The sequence below is a fragment of the Pimephales promelas genome, chromosome 24 (genome assembly GCF_988280905.1).
Source record: "Pimephales promelas chromosome 24, fPimPro1.hap1.1, whole genome shotgun sequence".
NCBI lineage: Eukaryota > Metazoa > Chordata > Actinopteri > Cypriniformes > Leuciscidae > Pimephales > Pimephales promelas.
Window position 1 is genome coordinate 11,295,255 of NC_142792.1, and position 17,169 is coordinate 11,312,423.

Genomic DNA, 17,169 nt, shown 5'->3' on the forward strand with positions numbered 1-17,169 from the left:
TCTGAGTGTTCGGTGTGTCTTCATAAGAGACATCATTTCTCAGGTCTTGCAGGGTTTAGCCATCTGTTTGTTAATTAAAAAAAGTAAGTATTTACGGCTTACAGTACATCTCTCTACATCCAAACACCTTATCTGTCTGCAGATTAATATCACCAAAATGGCATTTCCCCCCCTGATCTATAGCATTAAAATGCGTCTGAGCTCACCAGTTTCTTCTTTCAAGCAAAATCCCCACAGGTTCTGCTACAGAAAAAAAAAACACCTTGCACAGATTGAAGATATACATCATATCTGGACACTCAAGACATGAAATGTTTTATTCATGTCACAAGTATTGTCAAAAAAAATGAGATAGAGGCGGGTTTGTTTCAAGGCTATTGACTAGCAGTCTTTGAATTGAGATGTTTGCAAGGCCTGATGCATCGTCGCTTAAAAGCTCTTTGTGCTTTAGGGACCATTTTGTTTATTGAGTCCTGTCTCAGATTTTGAGGAGACTTTTAAAGTTTAGTTTACCAAATAACATGGTGGGAGGACAGATACGAACATTTTGTTCACAGTGTTCTAGAGAGGAACTAAAATAATCTGACATCTTTTATATTTTAAAGATTTACTTGAATACTTACATTTTTTCGCAGAAAGATATATTTAGTACTTTGGACAAACATTTAAAATGATGAGAAACATGGTCATGTCAGTGACCTAGAAAAAAGTAGTTTTATTGTTTTTATGGTTGGCCACCCCTCCTTTTTTAGATCACATGACAAGCTAAATGTTACACACTTTAACTGCATCCTAATTTGTATCTGTTTTTAAGGCTCAATCCCAATTAACCCCTTGGCCCTACCCCTCCGTTTTGCACATTCACGTCTAGGGTTAGGGAGTCCCGATTCTTGTTGTGATTGAGGTGTTGGGCGAAGGGGTCAAGATTTTTCAGGGGTACACTCCAAACGGAGGGCTACGAGAAAGTTTACAGAATGCATCGCAAATCACCAGCGAGATGGCTTCGCAAACGGTTAAACATTTAAATTTAGCGCCAGATGACACCACCATGCACTTTATTTACTCTTATAATAAAACTATAGTCATTTAAATTAAGAAATTCTATAATAAATTACCTTTCTGAATCAGAAAAGACATACATTTTGAGGAAGGAATGTTATAATCATCATGTTTCCTCAAAGTTAGGAGCAGCTGCGCTGATTGTCAGTCGTTGTCATGGAGAAATCCTGTAAAATCTCCGTAACGGCAGAGCCGTCGCCGACGACTGATGACGTAACGGGTTCATGAAGGGTTGTTCCATTTCGTAGGGGAATATTTCAACCCCTTGGCCCTTGTAACTCTGTTTTAAGGGCCAAGGGGTACACTCGAAAACAAGGGGTTAGGGCCAAGGGGTGAATTGGGATTGAGCCTAATAGTATCACCCATGTCAATATCCAGTGAAGTTCTGAAATGTGCATCCACGCACAACCCCTTGCACTAAGGTGAGCAGTTTATGATTCGTTTCAGTTTAAAAAGTGATGCCAGTATATGTAGACTTTCTTTTATTCTGCAAATACTTCATGGTATGAATGCAAGCTTAGATGCAACCTGAATCTTGGTACTTGGCACGTTTCGATTCGGAATAAATTTCCCATGGTGGACAAATGGAAATTCTGTCATTATTTACTCACCCTTGTGTCATTCTGAACTTGTATGAGTTTATTTCTTCTGTTATTTTGAAGCATGTTGGTAACTAAACAGTTGCTGGTCCCCACTGACTTTCGTAGTATAAAAAGGTCAATGGGGACCAGAAACTGTTTGGTTACCAACATTATTCAAAATATCTTTTTTTGTATTCAGTATAAGAAAGGAACTCATATAGGTTTAGATAAGAAAAACTCTAGTAAATGTGTAAATGAAGACTATTTTTCTCTTTAACTACAGGGGTGGCACACTCTGAGAGCACTTTTCTATTTTTTTGTTTTTTTATTGTTTTATAGAAAGGTCATTTTCTCCAACAAAAGTTAAGTGTGTGGTTACAAACAAAGAGAGCAGGGCTGGTTAACAGCCTAGAGAACTGGGATCCCCATCCGGTCTGAAGCCAGTGTCTTTTGTCACACACCACAGTCCAATTAGCTCCTAGCTGCAAGGGGCCAATCTTTTTGAATTCCCCGTATGGTTTGAGTTTGCTCTCATTTTCTGTCTCTTTACTGGAGTTAGGGAAGCCCACCTTTGCTTTGGCAACTAAGCCTTACAAAAATGAAGAAAGAACGCAGGTGGAAATACATGAACAGCCTTTCTGTGTTTGATATGTAAATGTTCATGTTGGTAGGAGCTGCTAATTAGAAGGATCGTTCCATTGGAGAGATAAGTGTCCAGTAGTTTCCAGAACATATTTCAAGACCAAACCCTTTATGACCAGACCTCCTTTTTTTTGGAATAAATTAAATAGAAATTGAACTTTAAGGTAACGCAAAACAAAGAGAGAGATTTGTCAAAGAGATTTGTTAGATCTGATGCTATTCTATTGTGATTCAAGTCTTGTCTTGTGTGAGTGAAGATTTTTTTGTAGTTTTTGAAGTAAATTGAAGATGGGAAAGGGTATTTTCTGCATGGTATGTTCTGCTTCTAACTCACTAATGAGTCGCTTTTTGTGCATAATGAGTGAACCATTTACCAGTGAGTCGTTCACTGCCTAAACTAATTTTTAGGGTACTTACAATTTTGTTTCAATGATATATTACATTTTTCCAGATCTATTAGAAAAAAAACAAAACAATACAAAGCACTTCGAACATATAATGATTTATATCTTTCCTATGATTTCCTATGATATATATATAATTGTGTGTCGGACATTACTGACATTGTGTGTGAATGTCAGTAAGTCTTTTAAAATATTAGTAAAATGTACATTTTTAAGGCAAGTTCTTTTCAGGTTGTAAAATACCATGTGACATAATTGTCTAATAATTCATGATATGTTACAACTAAAATGTGCACACATCTATGTTCTATTCAAAGGTTAAATATATTGTATTACTTTTATGGCAATAGCACACCTCTGCTCATGTCTGTTGCATGAACAAGTTACACACTGAAGTTTAATATTTAGGGGTTTGTTCAGCTGTTCATTATTAAAAATCTCAAAAAGCAGCTTAAATGACCAATTTGCCCTCTGAAGGATTTCTTGATGCTTCATATGTGATGATTATTATGCAGAGTGTGAGTGTTGATTTACATTAATGTTGTATAACCCAGAAAATTGGATTAGCAACAGTGGAATTAATCCTTTCCACTCCAGGTTTAAAGTGTTAGATAACAAATCACCTGAATTTATTAACAGCTCATCCGAGCAGCTTTATAGAGCACCCATCAAACTTTAACACAAATGAAAACAATAAGACAAGCTCTAGTTTTATTTGACTAATTATTATTGTTGTAATTCTGAATTGAGAGTTTTTTTAATGCCCCGTTCTTGTGATGGAGGACAGTACACAACTTTTCTACACAGCTTTATGAGTTTACATGGTAGTAGACTAGTAATGTAATAACTCGGCCTCCGCTGGGATGACACAGATACAATGGTTTATCAAGAAGTAGGGTCTCGTAATCCCTCTCCAACAGCTCTCAAACACCGGCCTAGTTCATCTGCACCTCTTCACCGCATCAAACACATGGAGATATCCTTTTCAGACCTCACAGAAATCACAAGAGCTTATCTATTCTCTGCTCTCACACACTAGTCATATGTCGATTTGTGTTTCGGTAACCTGAGTCACTGGTGTGAAATCAGCAAGGAATTGCTCAAGCTGAGCAGGAATTAGACGTTATAGCACGATACCGCTGCAAATGTGAAACCTTAAAAAGAGCTTGTAAAGCTGGAGTAAATGTCAAGCTTGATAAAACACATTCTCTTTGATCTTTAAAAACCCTAGCTGCAGTATTCACACACTCAAACCAAGCCAAACTCGACCTAGTGTGCGACTGATCCATGTTTATTAATGTTCAGATTTTCTGTTTTAGCATCAGCATTTCTATAAGCTGAATATCTTTGGCAGGACTGAAGGATGTTTTAAAGAGATTTTTTTTCTGACACTCCTCCCTTTTAATCATCCATGTCATCTTGAACCAGTATGAACTTTTTTCATCACAAAAAGGCATGTACAGTATATACAGTTTGACTGGATGAGCCGTCAATTGTCCTTCATGATTTATTTGCAGACACCATGAGAATAACATTATAGCCTACATGGTACATATAACAAGAATATCTATGGTAAGAGCTCTTTTCAGTCGCTTTGCAATCGTCTGTAAAAGTATGAAAAAGGAAATATACTGCACTTTTGTGGTCTGTTCTCCCAAATTTAATTTACGATATATTCCATTAATAATTCACTTAAATGCACAATGAATCGTCTCTTTCTAGGTTTGTTTTCACAGGTAAATGTAATTTATAACCTGTCAAAATTACGGAAATTACTTTGAAATAGTATCACGTAATGCTGATGTTTATTAACATTTTTTGATTAAGACGTAATAAAGATGTATATTAGACTACTACTGTGATTAACCAAAGATTTGCACTTGTGGGGTTATTTGGTCTGTTGAAAGTAGACCTTGCTGCTTTTATGCTTTTAAACTTTCTTTTAATGTTCGTTGGTTGAAGGGTGAGTCGATAAATGTCATCTCATTGTGACACTTTTTTTAACCTAATGCGTTTATAGATCGAGACATTCACTGTTTACAGTTTAACGGAAGTCACACCCATAATTTGCGCAAAGCGTCATGGGGCGTAGGGATAAGGTGGATATATCTTATCAATATGGACCAAAATTTATGTGAAATGTTTCCAGCACCTTGTTGAATCTTTGCCACCTAGAATTAAGGCAGTTCCGAAGGCTAAAGGGGGTCCAGCCCCGTTCTAGAAAGGTGTCCCTAAAAAAACGGTTGCCGGTAAATGTACAGTCACCAAGGCTTCATTTATTTGATCAGAAATACATTAAGAACAGTAATATTGTGAAATATTATTACAATTTAAAATAAGTGTATTCTAATTGTAATATATTTAAAAGTGTAATTGTATTCCTGATGGCAGAGCTGAATTTTCAGCATCAGTACTCCAGTCTTTAGTGTCACATGATCCTTCAAAAATCATTCTAATATGATGATTTGCTGCTCAAGAAACATTATTAATGACATATTTTATTAATTATTTATTTTTTCATTTAATTATTATTATTAATGTTAAAAACATTTCTACTACCTAATATTTTTGTGGAAACTGATTCTTTGATGAATGGAATGCATTTGTTTGAAATATAAATATTTAGATATAATATGAAAATGTGAAGCCATTTACATTAAGTTACTACCTGAGATATTGTTCTTCCTACAAGAGGGAATTACTACAGTGTGTGTAAAGATGTGATGTGAACTATTTATTTCCAGTGACAAGTACAACATAGTGTTGCTGATACAGCGCACCTCAGTGACAGCGCTCTCTCTCTCTCTCTCTCTCTCTCTCTCTCTCTCTCTCTCTCTCTCTCTCTCTCTCTCTCTCTCTCTCTCTCTCTCTCTCTCTCTCTCTCTCTCTCTCTCTCTCTCTCTCTCTCTCTCTCTCTCTCTCTCTCTCTCTCTCTCTCTCTCTCTCTCTCTAAGGAGTTTGTCCCTTGCCACAAGAGTTCAGCTCATCACAACCACGATCACTTGGTTCCTATAGGGAACATTTGAAGTCAACATGGCTTTCACGACCCATTTTACTTCCCTTAATGTGACATGTTTGCGCAATGGGATATTAATACCTATTAAAAAGCTATTCGACTATTGGTTATCATTATCCAAGATCCTGCTCGCTTAGGTTAGATCAGCCAATTTTCACTGCACAAAAACACTTTGCTATTAGTTCGATTACAATCGGATTATTAGAGTCCATGTAAACACAGTGTTTACACTCTTTGAGAAGTCTACTTCTGATTGGCTTATAGTTGTTTTGGCATATTAAACTAGGAAAGGATAAACTTGTTTTCATGCCCAGGTTTATGTTTGGTTGTCGGCTCTTTTTTAGGCTCTTTCAGTGTTAATGGCCGTGCACAGCAGTGCTTGGCTCCTCACTGGAGCAGCACCACGGACAGCGACAAGTCCGCCAGCCTAAGGTCTTCCCGTCAGGAGTGACACTGCACACACTCCATCTCTAAAGTCTCTAACATCTGTCCATAAAGAACATCTGTCCAAAAAAGGAGGGACATTCTAGCTGCACCAGGTCTGTTTCCTTCTGTAGTCACTCCTTACTTAACATATTTTGCTTAATTGTTCATTACTCTGTGGTGCTTTATGATCTGTGGTGTAGTGCTCCCTGGAGCCACATTTGATTAAGAGACTGTGTGCTTATACATTTCTGCAAATGGCATTTTATGCAAAGTGGACAAAAATGATTGAGGCAGTTTGATGCCATACGGAGAACTTTTAACATTTTTTAAGCATACAAAAATATAGATTTTTTACAATATGCAACTAAATGTCAGTTTTTTTTTTTTTTTTAATCACAGTGACTAGTAATGTGAGAAAGTACAGTCGGTATATTTGTTCCATATTTTGTATATTGGTTTTATGTTTCCCATACTCACAGGCGTAACTCAACGGCTGCACTCAAAGGTGTAAATGCCAGTTCTTGTTCTCAGCTGTGGATTTTAGTCAAACAAATCACTCAACAATCTTCCTAAGTGTTTTTTGGTCTATTTAAAATAGAAACATTTTGTAACAATATACACTACCGTTCAAAAGTTTGGGGTCAATAATTTATTAATAAAAAAAAAATATATATATACTTTTTCTGCAAGGATGTGTTAAAATGACAGAAAAGATTTATATTCTTAAAAGATTTCTATTTTGAATAAATATTGTTCTTTTTAACATTTTATTCATCGATGAATTCTGAAAAAAATTATTTAAAAATATTAAGCAGCACTGTTTCCAACATTGACAATCAATCAGCATATATTAGAATGATTTTGGAAGGACCATGTGACTGCAGACTGGAGTAATGATGCTGAAAATTCCATAATTATTTTTCAAAAACATTAAAACTAATGTTTACAAACTTTTGACCGGGACTATGTTGGGTGCAGCTCTTCATATATAACTCCTGGTAACATGTCGTTAGTTTGAATCGTCGAACGATTAAAAAATTACTCATTATAAACAGTGATCGCTTATCTCCACCTGCTGACTTAACGATGTAATCTGCAGTAAGAGTCACTGAACGAAATTTCGCCCCTGCCATCGAGAATCTTTACATTTGCTTCCGTGGGTTTAAGTTTTGGTCCTACAGTAGCCTAGTTGGTGCAAACACGCATAGTAACATTCACTTTTGCAGTGTTTTCAGGTATTTTATGTTTAACAGTCGTTTTTTTATGAAGTTATGTCCTGGTGGATTATCCTAACATAATTAAGACGATGTTTTCTAAATGTTTTAAGTCTTCCTAAATGTTAAGTAACACACACACAACATTGCACTTCAGTAAATATGGAAACGAACGGAGATCCTAATATTTGTTGGAAAGCTGCAACTTTAAGACAGAAGCGAACTCCCCCTCTTTTCTTGAACAATGGTCTCTACCAACCACCGCTGCTCTCGCCTCTGAATCCTTAACGTGCCATTTTATTACTAATGGGCATATCTGGAAATCAAAATGTCATCGATATACGGGACAGTATCAGGTTTCTGAGGATGCCAGCGGTGGATATTCTTGCGGGTTTCTCCGGACCAGTGCTGATTTTGGCCAGTGAAGCTTCCTTGTAGTGAATCGGATGATTGGAGCAGCTGTGCGCTCGCGCTTAGATTGCAGCTGTCATTGATATTGCATAGTGAACAGTGAGTATAAGACAGCATGCACACTACAACGCAACATTGTGTCTGACTTATGTGTACCTGCAATATTCTTTGTGCACCATTCTCAAGGTGATTTGGAAATGCCCGTGTAGTGAGAGGAAACTTCCAACAGATGTGAGAGCTTTTGCTGTAGTAGGCTAACGGAGATCAATGAATGAATGAATGAATGCATGAATGAATTACTGAATGAATGCAAGTACTGTATGTTCTGTTGAACTGATGATAATCTTTCATATCTCATACAGGGGAAAGGTGTATAGATCAATGGAAGACACTGACAGAGAGAAAAGAAAAGAGGGAGGGAGAGAGAGAGAGGCAAAGACAGGCATGATGTAATGCGCTTGAGACAATGGTTGAGGATTCTTTCCAATTAGAGTCACAGCAGCGGAAAAGGCTGTTTTGAAAGAGATGAGATCATTATAACATGCCGGCTTGCAAGGTGTACTGGGAATGTCATGGGAATTGTTCTTGCATCTCCCGCTCGCCTGTGGTCCGCCTGTAATGGACCTTATTCACATGCTGCTGGACTGAGTGAATGTGAACGTGATGCTCTCTAATGTAGGCTACAGATGCTTGGCTGTACACTCAAAGAATGTTTAAATTATTACAGCATGAAGCTTTTATTGAAATGGGAAGGATTAATCAACACGTTTAATTGTGATATTACACAATTTATTTACTGTCAACTTGTCAGATTGTGCTGAAATTGTCGTGGCATCACATTATGTCTATTAAAGGATGTGTGACTGTTCAGTGCATTTTTTTTTTACAGTGCAAGTATAAAATATCTTGTAGAAACCATCAGAATATTCCTTTAAGTTCAAGTAAAAGAAATGATGGATATAGAGCCAATCACACCGCACTATCTGCTTTCAAACTTGTAATGTATTCATTTTTGCTACTTTGTGGACACTAAACATTTAACGTGGAAGCAACTGGGTAGTATGGATGCAGAATCATGGCCTCTAATGGTCTGTACTGTAGGCAGACAGGCTGAGAATAGACACTCTCCGTGTCCCACTGACCCTGTTGGTTGTGCTGGTGTGTAAAGTCTACCTCAGCCATTTTTTGCTGTATTTTATCAAATGTACAGCTAGTTTGTATGACCTTGGCAAGGGGGTGTGTGGTGGAATAGATCTTTTTCACACCACTGAATATGTGTGGGTTGATTAAAGGTTATATCAGTGAAAATTATAGTGGAGTCCAGTCTGAGACTTGCATTCAAAATCAAATTTAAATCTCAAAATAATCTTTTAATTATATTTTTACATTAAGTACATGGGAAACGTTTAGGATCACTAGTCTGAAACATTGTTGAAAACCTGGGATTTAAAAAAAAAAATTTAATTATACTTTATATTAGTGCTGCGGAACGACCACGTGATACAACAAAATTGAGGAAAATGTAACTATGCAATTGCGTAGTGACTTAATAAGGTGACTGTGAAGGCACTGGAGCTCACATGATCTGTTTCCTGTGAGAGACTGTAATTGAGTTTATTTGACTGTTTTGCATGTCTTCACTAACTACAGAAAAATTATGAATAAACCTGTAGAGAAAACAACTACTTTTCAAAAAATCTTTTGGGGAAGATTGTTGAGTGGTTGTGACTAATATTTACAAATGAAACCAAGAGCTTGCTCGGAATTAATCACGATTAATTGCATCCAAAATAAAAGTTTGTGTTTGCATAACACTGTGTATAATTATTTTGTATATATTTAAGAAATATTTGCATGTGTATATATACTGTAATTTATATTATGCATAAATCTAAATATTTTATCTATAAATAAAAAATAGTCTTAAATGTATACATGCATGTGTGTGGATTTATATATGCAAAATAATTATACACATTTTCATTAAATATATACATGCATGTGTGTGTATTTACAAAATAATTATACACAGTACACACATTTATATGGTGTAAACACAAACTTTTATTTTGGATGCGATTAATCGTGAATAATCGTTGCCCAGCACTACAGTTATATTTAATAAATCAAAGTAATGACATAAAATAAATAAGAATTGATTAAAATTGTTTAAAAATAAAGAATATTTGACACATTGTCAAATAAACTTGTGCAGTTCATGCTGTAAAGCTATAAGCACACACCAAACTAAGACATTTTAAAGGGGTCAAAGTTAATATGAATGTTTAGGGTCTATATGAAAACTTTGTAATATACATTTATTAAAAATTCTAATTGGTATTTTAAGAAAACACTAATTTTACCTGGTCGAAAACAGCTGTTTTCAGCACGCCGTTTCAGTGCATATGCCTTTAAATGATAATGAGCTTCGCTAACTCCGCCCCTTCTTAATGTCACTGTGATCTATTTTTGTCTGATTTGGGCGTCTGATTTAGTGACATCACAAAAACGAACGGCTCGATTTGAGGCAGGGAAAAACATAAGGAGATTAAAATAAAAACACTGGATAGATTTGTATCATTATATGACGGTTGTGTACAGGCACTGCCAACACAAGTTTCAGTACAATCAACTTGTAAAAGTGCATGCACCATTACCATTTCAATTCAATTGAAATCATTTGCATTAAATGAAGAAAATCAAAATAGTAGCACTACAGTAGTAGTCTTTGACTCCCCACTGAATACCAAATGCAACATTATATTATTTGTGTGGTTGGATATATATGTTATATGCGGTCTGGTATTCTTGTATCACAACAAAAATCCACCGATTTCATTGAAGTTACTCACATCAGCCCTCCCTTTCCTATCACGCTGTACCTCTCTTTCTTTCTCCCTCCCCCCACAGCCATCCATTCATTCAAGACAGTGTGTGTGGAATATGATCGCTCTTGTTGTCATCATTGGGGCTTTTACTCTGGGCATTGCCTTGCTCTCCACTCAATACTCTGATTGAAATGTGGGTTTAAAATACAGGTTATAGCACTCTCACACCCAATGGGCCATTGAGAAGTCTTGGGTTTGTGCCCATCTGCATTACATTTCAGTGCAGGATATGCCAAATATCCTATAAATATTCTGTGTCCTTGACCTTTTGTTAAAATGTGAGCAGTGATGTGTTAGCAGTCAATAATCCACATTCCTTTGTTCATTTATTCAGTCCAGCCCACATGCTTGGACCAACACTGTTTACAAATCCCCCACTTGCAACTTGGTACGGTCCATTATTGGATTATTTGACTCTGTTTGCTCATTAACTAATCATGAATGGCTTGATCAGCAAAATGTATTATGGCAAAGATCTGCAGAATGGATTTAAACACCTTTATTTAACCAAAATGTTGTGTAATTCCTCTCTGAGGTCCCAACATTGGCCTTGCCACTGTCCTTGTTGGATCAGAAGTAAAATATTGTGAAGCAATCAATGCCCAAAAGGGTCATTTGCATTCGGTTGTTCTTTCATGTTTATTGAATACCAAACCAATATGTATCTTGTAGGCAGAAGTTGAACTCTGGATCAAGTTTTGAAGTGGAGCCAGCCTCACTGCTGATGTCTGATGTTAGGGGCTGTTTTGTGTTATGAAATATAGATGGGAGTCTTCCTCTCTTAAGATGCTGTAATGGCTTTTCTTTTCCCCTCTTCCAATCCTGCTGCGTCATTCTTTTCCTTTCTTTTCTTCCTGCTGCTTCCGGTAACACTTTATTTGGATGGTCTAAGACACGAAACGAGCGGTTTGTGTGAGAAAACGATCTGTATTTATATCGTTTTTACCTTTCGTAACCAAAGCCACAAAGCGCCTGCGGTCTCAGATAAAAACGATACAAATACTGTTCGTTTTCTCACACAAACCGCTCGTTTCGTGTCTTAGGCCATCAATGTGTACTTACATTTACGAGTAATTAAATCATGTTTAATTTGGACTTCTCTGTGCATGCTCTTTGAGGTGGACCCCATAGACCTCCATTATATGACTGATAGACACAAACGGTTTGACCTAAAAATATCAAAATTGAAACTAACTGTGAAAACAAAGACACCTACATCTTGGATGCCCTTGAGGTAAGCTAAAACATACAAAAAAATCATTTCAAAGTGAAATATCCCTTTAATGCTACAGATAACTCGCAACAATTTCTGCTCCTCAATATGCAATTAATTGTCAAAATATTTTAAATGAAAATCACTGAGAGACTAGTAGAGTGACGGAGAATAAGGATACATTTACCGGGACATTTGTTTCATTTATTATTATTATTTTTTTTTTTACATTGATTTTTGCCATTCCCATGCTCGCCATAAAAGAGCATAATTGCAAGCTCTTGGTTTCATTTGTAAATATTAGTCACAGACCACTCAACAATCTTCCCCAAAAGAGTTTTTTGAGAAGTGGTTGTTTTCTTTACAGTTTTATTCATCATTTTTCTGTAGTTAGTAAAGACATGCAAAACAGTCAAATAAACTCAATTACAGTATCTCACAGGAAATAGATCATGTGAGCTCCACTGCCTTCACACTCCTTATTAAGTCACTACGCAATTGCATAAAGTTACATTTACCTCAATTTTGTTGTATCACATGGTCGATGATGCTGCTTGTTCTGTCTGTGTCAAACAACTGGCTCTGCCTGATTTCAAGGGGTGGTAGTTTGTAATTATTGATTAAAACAAAAGTATAAATGTGTTTAAAGTGTGTAATTTAACAGGTGCATAAACATGTATATAAGCTAAGATAACAAGCTAATCAGCTAGCAATATGATGAGAGATTAACTTTCAAAGTGTCAAAATTGACAGGAAAATGAGATCGTAACAGTGACATAGACTTTTGCATTTATCTTGCCATTTTCTCCCATCTCATTTATGACACACTTGAGGAAGAAAATATTCTATTCTATTCTATTCTATTCTATTCTATTCTATTCTATTCTATTCTATTCTATTCTATTCCCCAGCAAACAATTTTAGGTTCTGGGAACGTTAGTATTTGGTTCTCAGAACGTTCCCTATTGGTTCCCCAGGAAAGTTTTCTTAACGTAAATAGAACGTTCCCTTAAGGTTAGGGGAACGTTCCTTTTAGGACAACCTAAAAAACCCTACAGGGAACGTTCCTAGAACGTTCTCCTTAAGTTATAAAATTAAACCTAAAAATAACCTACAGGGAACGTTCCCAGAACGTCCTTATTTGGTTCCCACAAAAATAACCAAATAGGAACCATACGGGAACATTGGGGGAACGTTAGGGGAACATTCTGTGTTTGTCTGGATTCTATTCTATTCTATTCTATTCTATTCTATTCTATTCTATTCTATTCTATTTATTCCATATAGAAAGTCTCTTGGGAGCAACAAATTAACTTTTAACTTTAAGGTGACTAGAAAACAAGAACGAGAAATGTTTAATGGTCAGGGTCAGCATTGGTTGTGCTCACTGATCATGTGTAATAGTGACGTAAGAGGCGGTTTGTAAGCTGGCACATCTAGTCTCTGACGTCATTCTTTGACTGTGACTCAGTGTGTCAGTGTTGTGTGAAAATAAATCTAGGTCTTTTTCCCCCCATTGTAGGCAGATAAGTGCAGGTTTTTGTGTGTGTGTGTTAGTGTTTGTGCTGTGATTGAGAGGGAGTCCCAGACTCTGTCCCACATGAATAATTTATTGATTGGCATATGGCATTAAGACGTTGCTTCTATTCCAGTTCCTTTGTCTCTCTCCTCACTCACTTCTCTCCGTTTTATCTGGATATTCCTGCAGTACTCTTGAAACACCAGGAAAAAGCTTTGACTTTTGCTTTGATTTTTCCCTTGCTTACAACCGTCTGGTGTACACTTTTTAAAAGAAAAATATGTATAGAGTTTACCTGAACAGAAAGCTCTAAAGGCCAGGGGTAAGGAGTGGTGGTGATTATTTCGTATTGGGAAATTGATAGTTGATCAATAACTACCTCGAATACAGAAAGTGTTGATTTCCGAATAGATGAGTTGCTAACTCTGTAATTAGCCTATCCATTTCCACCAGTTTAACCACTTTGCAGCATTTAATCAACTGCACCATTTTCTGAGCAGTTGTGAACATGATAGATGGACATTATGTAATTGACAGGATAATAAGACAATCACGAGGCTCTTTTTTTGACCGTTTCTCATCTCACATTTACGGCACACTTATTTAAGAAAAACACTTTATTATTGTTTTTCTATTCTAGTCAGTGTTGTTGTTATAATTAACAAACTAAAACTATTAAAATAATTTCTGTTAATAAAAATAAAGCTAAAATATAAATATTAGATGAAAAACTTAAATTAAAAATATTAAATATAGCTGCAAGGAGTAATTAACGGGGTTCAAGCACCAAAGCGGCCAAAGCAGGAAATAAGCAAGAAAATGCTGTATATGCTTAAAGCTTTTTAACAGTTATCGAGGTAGAGCCAAAAACCTACTAGTTTGTGAATGTAGTGGCGCTTTTCCACTGCATGGTATGGTACGGTATGATTCGGTGCGGCAAGCTTTGGCGCTTTTCCACTGCATGGTACAGTACGGCTCGGCTCGGTACGGCTCACTTGTGGCGTTTTTCCTCTGCATGGTACGGTCCGGTACGACTCGCTTTAAAGGGTACCTGGTCTGTTGAGGTTCCAAGCATATCGTACCGCTACTAAAATGTGACGTGAAACACTGCAGATCACTGATTGGTCAGACAGAATCGTCACTACCAGCATCATTGTATTTGCGACCAATTAACATTGACACGAGAAACCAAACCCGCTAGATTTAAATAGTCAGTAACAGCCACCGCTATATCGAACAGTCTATAATCCCACCCACTTTAAAGTGGTACTAACTGCAGTGGAAAATCAACCGAGCTAAAGCAAACCGAGCCATGCCGTGTCGAGCCGAGTCGTACCATGCAGTGGAAAAGCAAAGCGAGCCGAACCGTGCCGCGCCGAGCCGAACCGTACTGAGCCGTACCAGCAGTGGAAAAGCGCCATAGGTTTTTGAAATCTCCAATATTTAATGAACGATTCGATTGACAGTGGTGGTCCTAGAGGCCAAATGTTATGAATTTCGTGGGCATGTGTGAAAATACAAACGTGATATACAATCTTTGAATGCTTCAACCCACAATTAGAAATGGCAAGTTTTAGTAATTCGAAGTATTAAATTTACCATGACTAATATTAAAACTGAATTCAAAATATTTTGAAATACTGTAGGATATAAATAACATTAAAATATATTATTATATTATCGGTTTACACACTTTTTAATATTTGATATCATAATCATTATAACATAGCCTAATATTTATTTATCTTTTTTTAAATTTATTTTATAGCTTGTGTTGTTTGTTCAAAAGGGTGCAAGAGTCATTTAATTACAGTATACTTAAGTTGCTTGTTGGAACAATGCCATTTGTTTAAATCTTGAGTTGTTCTTATTGTGTCAATGCAATGCGGTAAGTCTAAATAATATCATTTTTTTTTTAAGGTCAGTTCTTAAGCTTGCTACAGTCATCTGTTATCTAAGTGACATTTGCAGAGCATTTTAAAACCCAGCGGTGGTTTATGAGAAACTTTTGACGTGGTGTAACTCGTGACAGACCCTTGTACAATAATGTCTTTTGAATTGTCTCTTTATCTACAGCAGCAGGGGGGGGAAAAACTCTCACTTTTTTCCAGGCAGCTTCAGGGCTCTCCATTGCATGCTTGGTTAAAGACAGGAGAGCTGGCTGCAGCCCAGAGCGTTTGTGGGTCTAAAGTTAGCAGTTAGCTGCTAGCTGGGAGATGGTGGGACTCTGGCTAACAGCCTGTTCGCTTAGTGTCTGCAGGGCCCATTGCCAGTGAGAGTCAGCTTAGGATGGAAATGTAGATCTACTATCTGCAAACATGAGAAGTTAGAGGCCTTAGTCTTCTGATAACAAATTTCAATGCAATGAAATATCTTTTTGTATGATTAAATGTGTATAGAGATGGAAAATTGTGTTTGGATCGTAAATTAATCACTGTTGAAAACGGTAATTAATTTTGCAGTTCTATTTGGTGAAGTAAATTATAGGCCTTTATCACACTTCCACGTTTGAAAAGCTGAAGCTTTTAATAGCTTAAAATAACTTCCACTTTAGCCTGGATCAATGGCTGTGCCCATAGCACGGGATTGTGATTTATACTGATGTTTATACTGATTTATTCATCTAAACACACTATCCACAGTTTACAATCATTAATCAGGTATGATAAAACAAAGAAAAATGATGTCATGTTATTCCAATGCATATTTCATGATTTAAAGGGGTGGTTTACTGTTTTTTCTTTTTCTTTGCATGATTGTGTTTATGGGGTGCAATGTAACATGTCTTTGTGTTTGTTTTTTAAAAGCCTTATTTTTCATAAATTTCCCCTTTTATTGTAAGCGCTTTCTCCTCTGTCATTTGAACGACCGGTTGACTATGAAACCACTCCCCCGAAACAGGCAATGGGCTCAGATTGGTTAGTTGGGCCAGTGTGTTGTGATTGGCTAAACTGTGTAGTGCACGTTGTTCGGAAACGATCTACTAACTACTAAGTATCTCGTAGTCCCATTCGAGTCATTTTTGTAGGCATTAAACTTCCTGATTTTTAAAAGACGATATCTCTGCTTACGTTGAACTTTCAGGGCTGCAACTTTGCAGATACAGCAACATTACACACTATGAAAAAAAGTGAAATTGAAATCAACCACCCCTTTAAACTAGAGTACAATGTGTGAGCCCACTGTGAGCCCATATCACATTATATAAAAAGCATTCAAATTATAGAATTAGGTTATATATCCATCCCATAAAATATGAATTACGAGTAAAGATTATACAAATTAAACTATGTTCACATTGTTTCCATGCACATACTTCACTTTCACAATCATATCAATTATTAGATCAAACTGAAGTTGTTCGAATATAGGAATATTTCCAACCCGAAGTCGATTATTTCAAAATGACTGGTTTGATCATCTTAAGCGTGTCATATCCTCGGGGTTTGAGTGCAAAGATGAATGGATGGCATTATATTGTAGACATGATTTAAGGTAAATTATAATAAATATGCTGCAACAATAAAAAAATGTAAATTAAAAATAAAATATTCCTCCCGCAGTATTCCTTGAGCAACGTCTTCATGACTGGGATGACACCATTGCTGACAATTCTCCTCGCTCACATAATGCTGCTCATTAAAAATAGAAGATTTAACATGTAAGGCTAAATATACTGTTTGAAATATTTATGTTTTTTGTCAAGTTCAACCAAGTTCAGTTTTGTTGTCAAAATTTGGCGTCTGTCCATTGACAATAATGCAGGAGAAAATTCTATTACGCTTCTAATCGGAGC

The 17,169-nt window shown here is 36.4% G+C and overlaps 1 protein-coding gene across 6 annotated transcripts in view; it reads left to right on the forward strand.

Annotated features, from left to right (window-relative positions):
- Positions 1 to 17,169, forward strand: part of ppfia2 (PTPRF interacting protein alpha 2) — a 191,141-nt gene that overhangs the window by 23,311 nt on the left and 150,661 nt on the right. For 2 of the 6 annotated variants that reach the window (XM_089126616.1, XM_089126617.1), the window contains exon 1: positions 7,584 to 7,852. The exons of the other annotated variants lie outside the window; for them this stretch is intronic. The gene's annotated coding sequence lies outside the window, so the exon portion shown is untranslated. Of the gene's footprint in view, positions 1 to 7,583; positions 7,853 to 17,169 lie in introns of those variants that run through there. 6 annotated transcript variants of the gene reach the window in all.